Source organism: Triturus cristatus, chromosome 1_1, assembly GCF_964204655.1.
Source record: "Triturus cristatus chromosome 1_1, aTriCri1.1, whole genome shotgun sequence".
Lineage (NCBI taxonomy): Eukaryota > Metazoa > Chordata > Amphibia > Caudata > Salamandridae > Triturus > Triturus cristatus.
In genome coordinates, this window is record NC_140579.1 from 109,371,442 (window position 1) to 109,390,652 (window position 19,211).

General features: G+C 45.9%; 1 long non-coding RNA gene across 1 annotated transcript in view; it reads right to left on the reverse strand.

The window, feature by feature from the left end:
* Positions 1–278: 278 nt before the first annotated feature.
* LOC146869681 (uncharacterized) overlaps positions 279–19,211 on the reverse strand; it is a 93,532-nt gene continuing 74,599 nt past the window's right edge. The window contains exon 3 of the long non-coding RNA XR_014981459.1: positions 279–3,042. This is a non-coding gene — a long non-coding RNA (uncharacterized LOC146869681). The remainder of the gene's footprint in view (positions 3,043–19,211) is intronic.

Below are 19,211 nucleotides of genomic sequence, written 5' to 3' on the forward strand. Positions count from 1 at the left end.
CTTAGAAATTTGCTGTAAATCTTTAGCCACTGATACCATTGAAGCTTTTATTGTAATTACTTTTTGGACTGTCAAGCCTTCCTGTCAGAGCCGGTAGTGTATGGCACCTCACACCCCGCTATGAGTAGCGCTTCCCATGAATGTGAAAAATGGCAGAGCTTTTAAATGAATGCGCGTTCAGGCAAGATGGCCGCCACCCCTACTCTTGAATGACAAATACATAGTGATGGCTTGAATTAAATGTTTGTAGTGGGGTTTAGGAACCACAAGAGCTTTTCCATACTGAATATGTCATCTTTAATAAACTTAATGGTACGATTATTGCCAGAAGTACGTGGCTACAATACTGAACATTGTTTTTTAGTTATCAATCCGATTTTAGTAACTATAAAGAGAATGACGTTAAATGTTCACATTCTTATTCGGAAAGCTTTAGTTCAAGGTCATATGGCCACGTGAAGCACTTCTTTTCTTTTATTTCGAGCAAGTTTCAAAATTAAACTTTCAGCGCGGGATACAGATACAGCACCACGTCTGAATGGCTTATTTTGATGATGTCTTTCTCATCGCAAAGGACAGTGCACAGGTGGAATTTGAGCTTAATGAGGCATGAGCTGTTTTACTACAACACGTGTCTTTTGTAAAGTGCACCTTCACTAATTGGGTTTTAATGTAGCTATATACCAGATGTTGATTGCTACCCAGCTCAATGGTTCTCGTTTTATGGATCTCAGAAGGATGAAAGGCTGAGTGGATTTAAACTTGTGACCATAGAGTCAAATATAAACCTCTGCACCTGAGACATTAGAAGAGCAGTCTGCCCATTATCACCTCGCAGTCACCGCAGCAAAACAGGAACAGCATAACGGTGGAGGGGTTGTTACTTGTTTCCCGCAAGATTTACTTGCTTTTAATACGTTTTGAGCATTAATAGATATATGGACAACAATAGCTGCTGATAGCGCCCTCAGTGTGCTGCCAATAATACTCGACTTAACAGCACTGACTGTACTTAAAGCTCCTATGGCCAGGCCATTGTTGCTAACGTGAGCGTCACAAATTAGAGTATGTAACAGCATACTTCTTCAAACCATAAAACTGCACTACTAAAAACCTAATTATGGGACCTAAGTCCAAAAAAATCAGTGGGGGTACTCGTTAGCATAGGCAATGCACATAGACAGTGTGCAGTGACGTGGCAGGAAGCGATGCCACAGTCTTAGCATTTTTGTCACTTGTAAGGGAATGAGCTTCTTTAACAGTTAGAGATACTATGAAATGTTTGACCTACAGCAGGGGTACTTAACATTTTGACTTCTGTGGACTCCCCATTGAATCATCACTTGAATTCAGGGACCCCCGATGAGTCTTTATTGGAAGTCAGGGACCCCCAGCCTAAGCAATTTCTAAGGTTTGGACCTTATAAGTCTTTGGTTATCCAGCACAATATCCTTGGTGCAACAACATCAACTGTTGCATGGCTAAACACTTATAAGGTCCCAAAGGGGAGACCTGTTGGCTATGCCAATGCTTGTTCCTCTTTCCTTTTTTCATTCTCATCATGTTCCACTCCAGTCTTGCACTCCCTATCTCTGCTTTCCTCACTTCTCTTCACATTCTTTGTCCACCGTATCTATCTTTGCCTTCAGACGTCTCCTCCTTCCTCACTGTCCCTTTTATGTTTTTCCTTCCTTGTGTATTTCTTTATAACCACTCCAGGAATCAGTGTTTGTTCTCAGGGTCATACATTTAAATCTTGGTGTGCAACTGAGTCTTTCATCTTTTTGAGGTCGATAAAATGTGTGCCAGTGAGCTGAACAACAACAATTTAAATTCAGTGTTAAAGCCCTCTTTGGTGAATATGTGCTTTACAAACAAACATACATGGGATGTTAGGGACACAAATGTATTTCAATCTTTAATGTATTCCTTCCTTCACCCCTTCCTTCCAGCACAGTAAAAGCACATTCTCTTTAATTTGCAAAGCTACCTCAAAGTCCTGTAATGACCGATCCTGATACTGCATTTTGAGATGTACACACATTTGTCCAATTTGAGTTCACTTTTAATTTGTTGTCGTAGGTTTCCCATATGTTACATTATGTTAAGTTATATTGATTTGTAGAAAAACTAATCACCTAAGAGGGTATCCAGGCACTTGTTGTGTAGCTTTGAGGTCCCCGAGGTGCTTATGTGAAGAACCAGGTCTTCAGCTTTTTGCAACTACTCAAGATGTGACGAGGTGGCTATGATTTGTTAAGGCTTGTGGATGTGGGTGGAACCAATAAAGGAAGTGGGTAGAGCCTTTGGAGGAAGTGGGTGGAGCGGCTAAAGTGGGTGTGGCCACCTAAAATATTTGAGCACCTGCGCTTAATATTTTACAAATTAAGCACTTGACATATAAGCTATGGATACACTACCAACATATAAGAAAGCATCTTTATATTGTGAGCGTAAGGAATCAAAATCATGCATGTTAAAATGTGTATAAATGATGATGCAAATGCTAATGTATGTGTGCGTTGAGGGGGCTCAAAAGCAGAATACAGCAAAGCACATGACACAATGTCTTTAGGTAAATGGGTGCTGCTACTGAAAAAATGCATTCTTTGTTGTGTGCGGTCAGGTTCACCCAGTGACTGTCAGTCAGAACTTCATGTCGGATCAACGGGTGGTCCAAAGGAGGGTGAGGAGTTTTCAAGGATCACAAAGAGTTGGGAAAGTGAACGATGAGGGTGAAACAGGATTGACCCTGAACACTACATTATTTTAATCTGGCTGGGAATCGAGAGGCATCTTGGCATACACAACATTTCTTGGCATCTCCTGGGGTTGGTGGGCCATCTTCATTCTGGTGGCAGCACGCACTGTTGTGTACTGGACAGTCTCTTCATTTTGAAGAGGACTTTTAGATGCATCTGGTTGAACGCTGGTCTCTATGTCGGCGTACACCACCTGCTGCACTTTTCTGCATTGCTGGGATTTTTTCTTGCCTTCTTTAAAATGGAGTGTTGCATACTGCATGTGATTGCTGCGCTCAACCTGTCACAAGGAAAACACAAAGACACCTGTTAACCCTTCACAATAACAAACCTTTCCAAAAACATGGACATCAGCTCAAGACTGAGATGTATGCCTAAGATGTGGATCAACAGGGGCTCATTACTTTCTGACTGTCCCAAAATGTATGCACCGAGGAGTCTGTTGTAAAACTTCAAGTAAACATATTGGATCAAACACTTAACACAGACCCATCAAGGATTTTAATACACACTAATGAGACCAGCGTGGAGCTCCCCACCCAATTAAAAAAAATATATATTGGACTTGGCAATGTGTCCTAAAATCATTGCTCACCACTGGCATCTCAGCATGTTCTGAAATGTGGATAGATTGAGTGGTCCGGGTGCAATACAGTGGTGCATTCTGTATAAGATAGCACTATATATTGTTAAAAACATTTAAAAACATAATGAGGTACTCTAATGATGCAATGGATTTCAGGTTTAACAAAACCCTTTAACCCTGGGTGTAGTTTGCGTAGTAGCGCTACGCGTAGCTACGCGAAGTGCACTTCGCACTACGCATGCTGTGCATAGCTACGCGAACTGCGTAGTGCGGTAGGGAAATGCTGTTCGCACTGATTGCACAGTGCCGGATGCTTGTCTGCACTGTGCAGTCATTGCAAACGGCATCTTGCACAGTGCAAGCGGTCATTTTCTGCCGCTCGAGTAGATTTGTACTCGAGCAGCAGCTTTCTCAACGCAGACTGGTAGTTTCTCATCGTGAGCATACGCGACCACTCGCAATGAGAAACCTGACCACCCCGTGTTGAGAATCTCGCCGGGAGGTTTATTTTCCACGCTCGCGATCGGCAACTTGATGTATCCAATTGTGAACTAGGAAAAAGTCTCGCCGGGATGTTGATTTTGCTCGCTCGCGGTCGCCAACTTGACGTTGAGGACCGCGAGCAAGCATAAAATGCCCGCTACACTACACGTTTTTGCACTGTGCTACGTTCAATTCTTGTAGTGCGTAGTAGCGCAAACTACGCATGCTCCACGAGCGTAGTGTAGTACTACGCTCAGGGTTACCTTCATCAGGGGAAACTGGAACTGACAACACGTGCACACCGGCATGCTCCTGGAATCATATTGGGCTTCCTGTCATTCAGGTTGCTGTTACTCCTGATAAAGGGGCTTGTTTACTCGAAACATTCAAACAAAAGGAGAGTCACCCTTATTGGGCAAAAGGGACAGGGTAGTTTTAAAACTGAACAAATGTAGTTGTATTGATGAGAGGTTCAAGATAGAACTGGCAGTACAAATTTACAAACATAACGAGGCTACAAGCAAAATTGCTTTTAAATAACAGGCGATAAAGCACCCTACTGCAAACAATTCATTGTAAGGAGGGTAAGAAATAATCCTGGTCATTATACTAAGGCACGTCTCACCAGGAGCGGACTAAATGTAGCTTGTTCCTCCAAAATCATAGATGTTCCTATATATTAGGAGAACATAAGTTCTTGATTTTAATATGTATGTCCTGAAGAACGCCGGGTCAACAGATTTTGTATTTGTATATATAGCAGTGGAATTTAATTATTTATATATTTTTGATAATTTTGTTTATGTACATGTCTTTAATATTAATGTGAGGTTTACACATTTTTTCTATTACACTGAATCCTTGGTTGGGACAGTGAGATAGAGATTGTGGCTTTTGAATTTCAGTTTGCTTTTATAAATGTTTATTTTTTTAAATAATGATTACTTTTACATTTTGTTACATGTTTCCCCCAATGTGCACTCCCTTGATAAAAGAAGTTTAAAAACCCGAGTATAGCATGAAAAGGAAATCAACTTTAGTTCAGTTGTGTTTAACCTAAATGCATCGGTTCGTTTATGACACTGGATTTCATTGAAGTGAATTGCTTTTTTTCCAGAAGATGCATGAAACTGTGTGTCTTGGGACTACTGAGCAGCAACATATTCTTTTTAGGTCTCATCTAGGTAGCGAAGACCTATTGTGTAGCGTGGGTTTTGGGTCAGTCCATTTCTTGTCCTGTCTCTGTACCATTCCTTCTTTAACACTGTCTACCTTAAAACACCTGTATCCTTCCACTGCTGGCATTAACCCCTTCCCCACTCATGACGGAACCACTCCGTCATGAGCCACGGTCGCCGTGTGCTCATGACGGAGTAGTTCCGTCATGCTGTGGCCGTTGGCGGCCGCGCCGCCCACGCGGCGCTAATTCCCCAACTGTGCGGGCGATTAGCGCAGTGGGCGGAGTCATGACGGAACCATGACGGAGTGGCTCATGACGGAGTGGTTCCGTCATGAGCACCGCGCCACCGCGCTGCCCCCAAACCCCCCCCAGCGCTGCGGCGGAATTCCCGCCGCAGCGAAAGGGTTAAGGACAATGTGTTTATCTGTGTTTTGGCACTATGTGGGCGTGCATATATTTTCTCCTCTCACGCCCCATCTGCTCACCACCCCCGAAAACCCTGCTCACCGCTCGGCTGCAGCACCTTTCACCTACACTCCCCTTCATTGTTTTCCCAATTTTTTCTCTTTAAATTGCTTTTCCGAAGGCCCAGCAGCCAAGGGCATAGCTTAGTTGGTCAGATCCAGAGGATGTGAATCTCACCTTTCATAACTAAAAAGTGGGAAAAACCAACACATGCAAACCCGACTCTGGGCCCCCCTACCAACTGCCAGGAACACATTTGATTGCACAGTGGCAGCTGGTATTAAACAGCGGTAGGGGGATGTGACTGAAGAAAAACAAATAAACACTTACCTGTCTGCCGCTGCTGCCTCCACTCCCTCTTTGCCCGCTTCAAGGGTAGGAAGCACCCAGCTCCCATTAGCCAATCAAAATGCTGCAATTCAGCATTGTGATTGGTCTGAGCGTCGTGGATTGGTGCTCAGCCAGAGAATGGGAAGATGGGCATGTTCTCCATGCAGGCTGTAATGCAGCCTGGCTGGAGAACATGCAAAGTCAGCATTACGGTTTGACCGGCCTGAGACGGCAGACAAAAGCGTCCTGCGCACTTGGAGTGGGCAAACCCCTCCTCCCCAGAGCATGCCCGTCCCTACCCAGCTGAGCAAGGGGAAACATAAAATGATAATAACAATAAATTATTATCATTGTACTTTTTCCTCTTTCACCTGCTCAGTGGGGCAACACTCTTCCACCTTAGCGGAGGAGTCACCACTGTTGGTTGGTGGGGTCACACCCCAAACACCTCCACTAAAGCTGCAATTTTTGGGAATGGGTAATCACCTCCTTAGAGGTTCTGGTGAAAAATCAATGTTTTGTGACCTGATTTCAGTCGCAAAACCGACAGGGTATATGGAAGTGACGCCTGCTACACACCCCTTCCAAATTCAGAATCCCATTTTAGGAAAAAAACTTTTACAACTCATAAAATGGAATTAGTAAATAAGAAAAAGAAATGTAATGGTCACAAACACCAAATCAGAGTGTGTGTGACCCTTCAATGCTTAGGGCATCTGGTTCATAGTGCTTTCTGTAACAGACATGCTGAAGTGCTTTAAATTTAATGTAGCTATTGCTGATTTTTCTGGCAATGCAAGCATGAAAAGATGTCAACGCCATAATCTATTACTTACATAGTAGGAATTCTATCCTTGTTGCAGTTTTCTTATTTTTAGCCCTGTGAAGGAGGTACTAAATATAGTGATATTTCTCTACATGGCAATATGCCCCAAAACTTGTCAATGTGTTTTAGAATATGTGATCATCAATACAGAATTGACTAGCTCAAAAATGCTATCTCAAAATGGGAGTACCCAATCATGGCCACCAAGGGAATAGAAGTACAGAGTATTAACATGGTTTTACCCAGGATCACATTTTTTCGTGAAGTAGATACACCGTGGTCTGAACACAAATGTTTTGAATCCAAAGGGTGCAGCTTGGCCATCAGTCAAATATACACCAATAAAAACACTCTTCTTGGCTAAGCTGCAAAATCTGCTAAATGTTGGGTAGCCATGTGGGCAAGGTACTTTCCAGGCATCTGGTTTTCGGGTCACTTATTCCTCTTGGAATACAATCCCCCTGTCCTCTAGAAGATAGATAAAAGAGTGATGAATGAATGAGGGCAGAATTGGATTAACAGCTAAGGGGATGAGTGACGGTTGCTAGCAGGGTGCTGGGTGTGGCTATTGTCTCGTTGGTGGCATTGATGCTCACTCACTCATCCATGCTGTCACTCATACATGTAGCCAGTCACTCTTCTGTTGATTCACTCAATCATACATACAATCACCCTCTCAGCCATCCACCCACACACAGCAACACAAACATCAATAAAGAAACATTTTCAGATGTATTCAAAAGGCAGGCCTTGTTTCTTTGCCAGTTAATTTTTGGAAATGGGTGCATGATGTTGTAGTATGAAGGCCTACTCTCACGCTCATCTAACATTTATAAAAAATTGCTAATGTGCAAGCAAAGAAGTGAATTTTAGAAGTCCATAAATTGAAATGCTGCTTTGCTACCTAAAATCACAACTTTGATTTCCCTAACATGAACTAGTTATAATATTTCATGAATTGAATAAACAACATTTATCATCAAGAGGAGTGCCGCGTTTTTTGTCTTTTGAGGATAGATATATACATATAGATATATATCCATATATATATATATAAATATATATATATGTGTGTGTGTATATATATATATAAAGGATTAACGATTGCCAGAATTATGAGAACTATTCTTCTAATGTCAGCACTTACCTGTATCCCCCGTGGCATTCTGAAAGTTGTATGCTTTACAGTCATGTGACCTTAAATACACCTACAAAATGCAGGCACGTACGCACTTGGTTTCCCGCTTCCCAGTCCGTGATCAAGGCAAATGCCGAAACTAGTTGGACGTTTGGAAGAATTTGTGCTGCATTTGCCTGGAATAAAGCGCTTTGTCCTCAGAAATGGGCCTCTGTTGTTTTCTCATGTTGTTGAAGTGACGGGCTTCTCCGTGCCCGCCTTTGAGAGGCCGCCCTGAAGGGTCGGGGGCTCCTTTCTCAGAGGTGTTACTGTGGATGTTAATCAAGGAGCATGACCCACTCGATGCAGTTTCTACCTATCGAGGTAAAATGCCACTGAGCAAAGAGTCACTGCAACGCTGGAAGGGATTTGGTGTGGATGATTTCCGGCACCAATCGTTCTGGGGACGGGAGCTTTTTTACCGGGACATTTGTATATTCAGCACTTCTGGCATACAAACTGTCGTGACTGTATTCCACTTGGTTTTATTTAATGTGTAATGCACGGGATGGCTGCCATGAGCAAAGGATTAACGATTGCCAGAATTATGAGAACTATTCTTCTAATGTCAGCACTTACCTGTATCCCCCGTGGCATTCTGGAAGTTGTATGCTTTACAGTCATGTGACCTTAAATACACCTACAAAATGCAGGCACGTACGCACTTGGTTTCCCGCTTCCCAGTCCGTGATCAAGGCAAATGCCGAAACTAGTTGGACGTTTGGAAGAATTTGTGCTGCATTTGCCTGGAATAAAGCGCTTTGTCCTCAGAAATGGGCCTCTGTTGTTTTCTCATGTTGTTGAAGTGACGGGCTTCTCCGTGCCCGCCTTTGAGAGGCCGCCCTGAGGGGTCGGGGGCTCCTTTCTCGGAGGTGTTACTGTGGATATATATATATATATATATATTACCTACTGGCGGTCGCCAGTAGGTAGTTATAGTTAGGACCACGTTTCCATAGGAAAACCTCAACATTCTATTTTGAATAACTTTGGCGCCGGTCGACGAATCCTCGCGAATTTCTCAAAATAGGTGGGGCGCTACGCTCCGCTCCTACCCTGAAAGTCTCGGGGGGATCTGTCAAGCGGGGGCTGAGATAAAAGGGGGGTCCCAAAACGCGTTTTTCCCATGCATTTTTCCATAGGACCTTTAGAACGAGCTACAGCCCGAACGGCTGAACAGAATTACTCAAAATTTGGCAGAGAGGTAGTCCCTAGGTCAAGGAAGTGCCTTTTGTAGGTATGGTGTAAATATGTTCAGTAGATTCTGAGAAAATAGCCTTTAAATCAATATATATATCTGAGCCAGCTTACGGTACGCTTACCGTACGCTTACGGTAAGCGTACGGTGGCGTGCGCGAGCGCGATTCTGATTGGCTCTTAGATCTTAGTAAACATTCGAATCGGCCGAAACCAGGAAGCGGCGGCCGCCATTTTGTGTATTTCACTCTGAAAAAAAAGAGTGAAAACAAAGAAAGGGGGCAATGAGGAGAGTTACAGACCCCCTAACAATTGTAAGGGGGACAAAGAAGGACAGAAAAGTACAAAAAAAACATTTATTGATTTTAAAAAAAATCACGGGGTACGCGTACGGTAAGCTCACGGTAAGCGTACGGTAAAAAAAATAAAAATAAATAAATGAAAATCAGATTTAAGAGTTTAGAAATTAGGGAGCTCTAAAAAGAGCTGTTGTGTTTATGGAGTCATTTTTTTAGTGGTACTTACAAGTAAGTACCGATGCAGAGTCTAAGGTTCAAGAGGAAGACTCTGTTCCCTTCATCATTGAAGTGCACACCATCTCCTCTATAAATGTCTTGCATGTCATAATGCAAGTTGTTGTGGTAAATGGCACCCATACCATAGTCACGGAGGAAAGCTGAAACAGATTTGTTGACGTGCTTTCTTGCTTTGTCATCGCACCGCGTGCCCACCGTGCGTGCACGGCACTAACTGCGTAAAGTGGGCGCGCGGTGCGCGAAGCGCACCGCGTGCTCACTGTGCGCGCACGGTGCGCGAAGCGCACCGTGCGCGCACGGAACGAACTGCGTTAAGTGGGCGCGCACGCCACGAATGGCGTAAAGTAACTTAGCATTTAAAAAACCGTACAAATTCACTGAAAAAACCATAGGTTTCACACACGTTATAGTTAGGAATTAGCATTTAAAAAACCTTGCAAATTCACTGAAAAAACCATAGGTTTCACACATGTTATAGTTAGCGGAAATTTTACTGATAAAAAACCAATGAAATTCCCCCGTTATAGTTAGTGCAGGCAACTATAACTCACGCGACCGCAATCTTCTGCTGATGACATATGTGTCTTTATGAAAAAAAAATATTTGTAATATATGTATAGCTAAAAATGTATGGAAGAAGACATGGGCAAATAAGTGTCTAAATACAGTATTAGCATCAGCAGAGGATTGCGGTCGCGTGAGTTATAGTTGCCTGCACTAACTATAACGGGGGAATTTCATTGGTTTTTTATCAGTAAAATTTCCGCTAACTATAACATGTGTGAAACCTATGGTTTTTTCAGTGAATTTGCAAGGTTTTTTAAATGCTAATTCCTAACTATAACGTGTGTGAAACCTATGGTTTTTTCAGTGAATATATATATATATATATATATATATATATATATATATATATATATAAAGACCAACGCTTGTTCCCTATGAAAAACAAGCACGGCACACTCCGGAATCTTGCGAGGGCTTTTTAATAAGATCAACAAATCACCTTGCTGGTAGTCCATGAGAAACAGGCATATTGACAGGCTGGCAGTTCGTGAAGCCATGGCATACGCTTTTCGGCGATGAGTCGCCTCGTCAGTGCCGGTGTCAGCAGATCCATCGAGTGTCAGCACACAGTCCAGTCGCTGTTGCTTCTGAGTCTGTTTAAAAATTTAGCATGCCCCTCCTCCACATCATGTGCTGTGCAAGGCGATGACACTCCCACAGGCAAGGGATGCTGGGACTTGAAGTCCGAGTGGGCGACTGAATATATTTCAAGGCGCTCCAAACATCAAGTGGTGCTCTCACATTCATGAGCCCAGTCCGCAAACCAGCTCGAGTGCCCACGGGGGTGTGAAAAGACCTCGCTGATTCCTTCATCAGGCACACCATAATGCCTCCTCCCTCCCCATTGTAGCTCGTGACGCCAGATGGCAATACAACTGTTAGGGGGGGCGCCTTGTTTTGCCACAAAACAAAGTTTCCAAAGGTGCTGGTGTCTCCAAGGTGCTCCAAATCGGGAGGGTGTGCCGTTTTGTCCGCTTCCAGCCCGCGGACCAAACACAAAGACCAACGCTTGTTCCCTATGAAAAACAAGCACGGCACACTCCGGAATCTTGCGAGGGCTTTTTAATAAGATCAACAAATCACCTTGCTGGTAGTCCATGAGAAACAGGCATATTGACAGGCTGGCAGTTCGTGAAGCCATGGCATACGCGTTTCGGCGATGAGTCGCCTCGTCAGTGCCGGTGTCAGCAGATCTATCGAGTGTCAGCACACAGTCCAGTCGCTGTTGCTTCTGAGTCTGTTTAAAAATTTAACATGCCCCTCCTCCACATCATGTGCTGTGCAAGGCGATGACACTCCCACAGGCAAGGGATGCTGGGACTTGAAGTCCGAGTGGGCGACTGAATATATTTCAAGGCACTCCAAACATCAAGTGGTGCTCTCACATTCATGAGCCCAGTCCGCAAACCAGCTCGAGTGCCCACGGGGGTGTAAAAAGACCTCGCTGATTCCTTCATCAGGCACACTATAATGCCTCCTCCCTCCCCATTGTAGCTCGTGACGCCAGATGGCAATACAACTGTTAGGGGGGGCGCCTTGTTTTGCCACAAAACAAAGTTTCCAAAGGTGCTGGTGTCTCCAAGGTGCTCCAAATCGGGAGGGTGTGCCGTTTTGTCCGCTTCCAGCCCGCGGACCAAACACAAAGACCAACGCTTGTTCCCTATGAATATATATATATATATATATATATATTCACTGAAAAAACACAGTTTCAGGGACGTTATAGTAGTTAGTAATTAGCTTTCAAAAAACCTTGGAAATTTACTGAAAAAAATACAGGTTTCAGGGATGTTATAGTTAGGCTGACATTTTTTCACTCATACAAAACCAGAGAAATCCAGCAGTTCTAGTTACCTGAGCTAACTATAACTCGCGCCCTTGCAATGCACTGCTCCTGATGTCACATATTACATCACCCATGACATGGTCAGTGACATCACTCATGACATCACTCATGACATCTCAAATGACATCACTCATGACATCACTGATGACATCATCCTATGAGTGTGAGTGTTTATAAAACGTTTAAGAATGTTATATATATATTGTTGGACCTACGTCCTAGGGGTAGCTTGGCTCAGGTTAACAGGTTTTCATCTCAACATGGCATCTCGTGCTTGCATCCTACCCAGCTCACAATCTAGCGCAACACAACTCAAAAGGACACTACACAGATTAGTGTTAAAGATTACCAGTAGTCTTTATCCTCTCTTTTTAACTGTGGTTAAACATGTTCATATCTCGGAATGAAACATTTCATTACATTTGGTTTGACAATCTAGATTCAAATTCGTTACCCCAATGTAGCATTTTCCTACACCCCTCCGCTGTTGTTCCAACCCAACTCTATGCCTCTGGAGCGCCACTTTAATTCCCCATATACGCGCTCCCCAAAACATTTACATCCCTCTGTACATCAGTTGGTTACACAGTCTATACAATGTTCTTCTGACACGGGCTCCCCTAACTATACCTCCTGGTCCTTATTGCTGTCGCCAATTCTGCAACTACTACAGTTAGGGATAAGCGAGAGGTTCACTCTATTCCTGGTCTTTAGCGGGTGATCTCTAGGCTGTATAAAAGCAACTTACTTTATCACCAGTTAATAATGCATTACATTGTAGGCATTGCCTCAACCCTGGCAACTAGAGGTTAACGGCTATTTCAAACATTTCACTTAATTTCCACAATACCTAGGCTTTAATCTCATAGATGTCTGTGTTTATCTACTCTGGAACGTGGCTTCTGAGAGACTAACAGGGTATAATCAGGATGTTAACTGATCTCAGCTGCGTGCTTCCCTGGACTCTCTTCCCCCCTTCCTCCAAGGCCCAGCTTACTGTACAGTCCCGGTGTCCTCTGCTCCAGGAGTCCAGCCGGAACTGGAGCTGACTTCCCCTCACTTTGTGGGAGACGGGCCTCTTCGCCGACGAGGTGCTCCCTTCCACAAGGAGGGGAGAATCTGGGAACTCCCACCCCCGAGGAATAACCTTATGGGAGGCCCCCTCCGGGAAGATAATCCTCGCTCGGGCGCTCCCCACGGATCTGTGCCTCCCTCCTCTGCGGCCTCTTGTCAGCCGGCCGCTGTGACGACTCAATTCGGGGACCTAGAAGGTACGCGCTCACCGCCTTCAGAAGCAGTGCGGGGGCGCAGTCTTCCTCAACTCCCGGCAATGGAGGGCGGCGCTTCAGCCCCTTCCCATGTGATCTGAGGATGGCGGCCTCCGGGCCGGTCACGCCCCCCTTCCTTCCTGAAGCGACTCTCCTCAGATGATCAGCAGCGTCGCTGGCTCCCAGCCCCTCACCTTTTCAGCTCTCGGGACAACAGCGAGTCCACTTCAGAGGACAACCGGTCACCTGCCGATCACTGGGTGGTGGTGGGGTCCATTACAGGTAGGGACTCGTCGAGGAAATATAACGAGGGGGGGGGGGCTGCACTTGAAGCTGCCAGGAACTCTCCGGTACAGTTGACTGGAATGACACAGCAGTCCTAGCTACGGGGCGCGGTCATCTCCTCCTCAATCAGGAATGAGGGGTAATCGCCATGGCCAGTCTAATTCCCCCTCTCCGGCCAAGAAGGTATGAGGGATGGGTTGGTCTCAGACAGCAATCCTGGACCTCCTTCAAGGATTCTGGCCACCTGTGAAACCCCAGTATAACGCTGTTCCACTAGATCTCTGACTGCGTTCAGGGACCGGTCACAAGGTTAGGGGTGATGTCACTAGGTTTGGGAATCTGTGCAGACCCTTAGACCTGTCCGTTCCCTTTCAAGTACAACCACCTCCTCACACAGGTGCCTTACTCCTGATTACCACGCAGTGCCCTCTGTCCTAAAATGGCCGCCCGCCTGTCACCTCTATTTATCACCTGGGGCCTGACTGGCCAGAGGTGCCCAGAAGGTTCCGGAACCTCCCATGGCAGTCATGGCCCAGGCGCTGGGGTGACAGTTGGAACCACCATTTTGTTACTCTAACCTTCCACTATCTGTCTCCTCAGTGAAGCACCTTGCGCCTCCCCCTCAGGTGGTGAGGATGAGGCGCCCAGAGCCTCTCCATCAGCACCCAAAAAGATGTTAGTGGACAGAAAAAATGAGAAGGGGAAGGGACAAAAAAATAATAAAATGAGGAGGGAACTGCCAAAGGGCTGACAGGTCTAACACGCGTCCCCCCCAGCTGAAAGTGGAGAGAGCTACCCAACCCCTTGGGAGTCCTCTTCACTAAGGCGGAAATACCTGGATAGACCGTCAGCATTGGCGTGGTCCACTCCTGGGCGATGTTCCACCCTAAAGTCCATTCCCTGTAGGGAGATGGACCACCTCAATAGCTTGGGATTCTCGCCCCTCATTTGCATCAGTCACCTGAGGGGCCGGTGGTCGGTCTGAACCAGGAAGTGCGAGCCAAACAGGCATCTTCTTCAGAGCCCCCACCACCGCAAAAGCCTCCCTCTCAATTGCACTCCACCTCTGTTCCCGGGGGAGTAGTCTCCTAGACAGGAGAACCACCGGTTGGTCTAGACCCTCGTCATTAAGTTGCGACAGCACTGCCCCTATGCCATGCTCTGACGCATCCGTTTGGACGATGAACTCCTTGGAGAAGTCAGGGGCCCTGAGAACAGGTGCCGCACACATTGCCTTTTTCAAGGTGTCAAAGGCTTGTTGACACTCCTTGGTCCAGATTACCCGTCGAGGGTGCTTTTTAGAAGTGAGCTCAGTCAAGGGGGCCACGATAGTACCGTATCCCTTGACGAAGCGTCGGTAGTAGCCAGTGAGGCCCAAGAAGGCTCGGACCTCCGTCTGAGTCTTGGGGGGTTCCCAGGCCATGATGGTTTCGATCTTGGCCTGGAGGGGTTGCACCTTGCCCCGACCCACCAAGTGACCGAGGTACACTACCGACCCCTGCCCGATCTGGCACTTACTGCCCTTGATCGTCAGACCCGCCTGCTGCAAAGCCTGAAGGACAGCCTGAAGGTGACACAAATGGTCCTCCCAGCTGCGGCTGAAGACAGCGATATCATCCAGGTACGCAACCGAAAAGGCCTCCATCCCAGAGAGGACCTGGTTCACCAACCGCTGGAATGTGGCAGGGGCGTTCTTGAGCCCAAAGGGCATCACACAGAACTGGTAGTGACCCTCAGGTGTGGAGAAGACTGACCTTTCCTTGGCTCCATCTGTCAGGGAAATCTGCCAGTACTCGGATGTAAGGTCAAAGGTACTGAGATATTGGGCAGCTCCCAACCGGTCAATGAGCTCATCCGCCCTCGGGATGGGATGAGCATTTGTCTTTGTCACAGAATTCAGTCCCCTGTAATCCACACAGAACCGGAGTTCTGGGGTAGTGCCCGGCGGGGCAGCTTTGGGTACCACCGGACTGGACCAGGGACTACTTGAAGGCTCAATCACTCCCAGCTCTAGCATCTTGGTAACTTCTCCATGGATGCTAGCCTTCACCTTATCCGACAGTCGGTAGGACTTGGACTTCACAGGTGGGCTGTCCCCTGTGTCCACATCATGGGTACACAGATGAGTCCTTCCCGGGATAAGCGAGAACAAGGAAGCAAACTGCTCCAGAACTTGGCAGCAGTCCTTCCGTTGTTCAGGAGTTAGGGATGGTGAGAGGATTACTCCCTCCACCGACCCATCCTTCTCTTGAGACGCAAAAAGATCAGGAAGAGGTTCACTTTCCTCTTCCTCTGACCCATCAGTCACCATCATTAAAGTGACCTCGGGTCTCTCTTGGTGAGGCTTGAGGCGGTTGACATGGAGCACCAGATGGGGCTGCCTGGGGGTCTTAAGATCCACCACGTAGGTGACTTTGCTTTTCTTCTCAACCACCTCAAAGGGGCCTGACCAGCGATCCTGGAGGGCGCTAAGCTCTCCAGGTTCCATCACCCACACCTTCTGGTCAGGCTCCAGCTCCACCGGGTGAGCATTTCGGTCATACCATTCCTTCATGACCGTCTGGCTGGCTTCTAGGTTTTCAGAAGCTTGCTTCCACAACCTAGCCATTTGGCTACGAAAGGCCAGCATGTAGCACACCACATCTGGGGGAAGTTTTCTGGGAGTTTTTTCCCATCCATCCTGAGGAAATATGAATTTTATGATCAGTTATGTCCCCTATCTTAGACCCCAACGGCTCCATGTACATGCTACAAGTACATGTATGTTCCCTCCAGTTCCAGTTATGAAGACGCAAATACATGTGCGTCCACCGTCAACATGTCCTCTTTCAGATCCACCATGAATGAGTCGGATATTCCGTTCCTAAGTATGAAAGGCCACCGACTTTATGTGGTTCACTTTCCACATTTTACAGTTCAGGCAAGTAGGCCCTGAATTCTGCCATCAAGCTTTTCCCTGCTTTCTGCCTCTGAAAGCTCCAGTCCGAGCCCGCATCTGTATCCATGAACTTTGTCCTACTCCCTGTGCGGCTACCGATGCCTGATCCGGCCCGTTGCCTGCCAAAAACTGTATTTCACCTTCAAGATTATCTGCTCCGCTCCTCATCCGATGCATTCCTGTCTAGTAGTTTAGGTAAACATTCTTCCAGCTACCGAGCAAAGGGCCAGGCCTCACTGTCCTCACGCAAGTAATTCATAGCCCCTGTTACTATGGAAGATTCCTGCCCCCTCGCATCTCATGTAGACACTTAGACGCTTGTACACGCACTAACAGTCAGTATAGAATAGATTTCGTCCGAGAGACCTTTCCTTTTGTATAATACAGTTCTTTAAACATAAGATATTAGATATGATTTGGGATTAGGTTGACATGACCCCTCAGACTTCTGTTTTCACATGTAGAGCTAAATGTCAAGTCCCCTTCACCCTCTAGTTACACGTCAATCACACGTCATGCGGCTGCGCACGCATCTCTGCCAAGTATTTCTGCTGACATTGCAGGATTCTCTTATGGATCCACCCACTTGTGACATCATGTTTAATGACGTTTCTAGTTACGCCTATGTTTACGCCTATTTTCATTACGTATGTGTAGTATTATCTGTATTATCAGCTGTTACGCCTCCTGCATCTGTCTTAATGTAATGCTTTTCATATAAATATCTTTACTTGTCAATAATGTATTGCCTTCCCTTCCTGAACCCTCGCGGTGATGGAATTTGATGCCTATGGTTCGAACCATAATTCCTTTATAGAGGAATAAAGCCTTTCAGAACCTCTAATACCACGGATTCTGCCTCTTATTTATACTGAGTTATTCTTACTAGACTTTACCGCATAAAAAATAGTACCGGTAATAAAATATTTACCACATAAATTGGCGCCCGAACAGGGACACTTTCTCATCTCACGCGCCGGAGGTGCGTTGCAGGCCCGGTCTCCTACCACAGCTGGACGGACAACAACGCGTACCCGCAGGATTTCCTGTATCTCCCTCCGGCCAAGCGGAGGTGACTGAGGCTGCGATCAACACCCAGACGAGGCGGTGAGAAGTGCGAAGTATCCCGACCAGAGCCTAGCTGAGAGAGCAAGATCCGAGGTATACAGAGGCCCACCAGGTTCCGAAGTTCCGAGTCGAGTCGAGTCCAGTCCGGTCCAGTCCAGTTCAGTTCCGAGGCCTTCCGTTCCGTGCTACCCGGTGAGTACCGTTGCCGGGGAGGCATTCAGACGTGCACATAGGTAGTGCCGGTCAAGACGGGTTTGGGTACACAAATCCGGTCTGCACTGTTTCAGCAGTGTATCTGTACTGTTTAGCAGTATATCTAGTATGTTTTGCATATAATCCAGTATTATCTAGTATTAGTATTATGTCAGTAACTAGTTTCCTATTAGTTATCATCGTTCGATTAAATGTTAAATGTTAAATGTTTTAATACGTTCTACATATTGTGGTGTGAATGATTGTTCATTATTGTGTTTATTGTATTAAGTGTGTTCTAGATTAAGTAATAAGGTCTAAAAATGCCGCTCTTTTCAAAATTAAGACAGATCAAAACCAGAAAAGGGGTACTCGAAGAAGCTGTTCCCATTCCACCTAGGGACACTCCAGGGTACTTTATGTATCATAAACATGGCCTAGATGCCGTATTATTTCTTGATTTATGGGTGGACTACACCAAAGATTTACCAGAAAGTCAGAGATGGCCCGCAGCTGGGACCTGGGATGCAGATTGCATCATGAGAGTAGAAGAAGTATTATGGAAAAATAAAGCAAGAGCATCTAAAAAGATGCCATCGAATTATGGCGTAAAGAATCATATAGACGTACAGAAAAAGCGCTCAGACAGGAAGAGAAAGGTAGGGAGAATTCAAATAAAGCCCGAGAAAATATATTAGTTGAGGAAGGTACCCGAGTAAAAGCAGAACAAGTAGATAGACAACGAAACACTCTTATGAATGGTATGTATCCTCTTCTGGCCGAAGGGTTACCCCAGGCCACCCCGGAAATACCGAAAGACTTGACGCCTCCATTACTCCCGATAAAAGCACATCCCAAAACAGCAAAAGACGTTTTCCTTTCTTCCTATTTAGATGATGTGGCTCCTGAATATGCTAATGCTCCGCCACACACACTGCCCACCGATGGTGCTCAACGCCAAGATCATCCGTCTGTACCTCCGCAACAACAAACTCCTACGCACATTCCAATAGGCCCATCTGTTTCTACCGCTTTTCCTACATCTACAGTTTCTATCTTACATCCAACAAATCCTTTCGTGCCTAGCACCTCAGACGGTGCGACAGGAGGTACGACAGAAATTTTTGCCACGCCACCCCGAGGAAATAAATTATCCCTTAGAGATTTAGCATACGAACGTACACCCCAACTAGCAACTTCCGACATGTTTAAAGAGCATCTAGTGGATTGTAGATATGATCCTGTGCCCGGTAGACGGGACGGTATGCTGCTGTCATCACTACGTATACGACGAGCTTCAAGGTATTTAGTGACGCTACCAGGAATGGTGGCACATTTAGACAATATATATCACTTTGTCCAATCAGGGCGAGGCCCTGAAAGTATTGACGAAGCCATGGAATACCAGAAAGTGGATGTACAGAGACAACTGTTACGCTTCTTCATAAACTGTGTGATCAGAAACCAAGACAGGCCTGAGGTAGAGCAGAGGGAAATACAAGCAC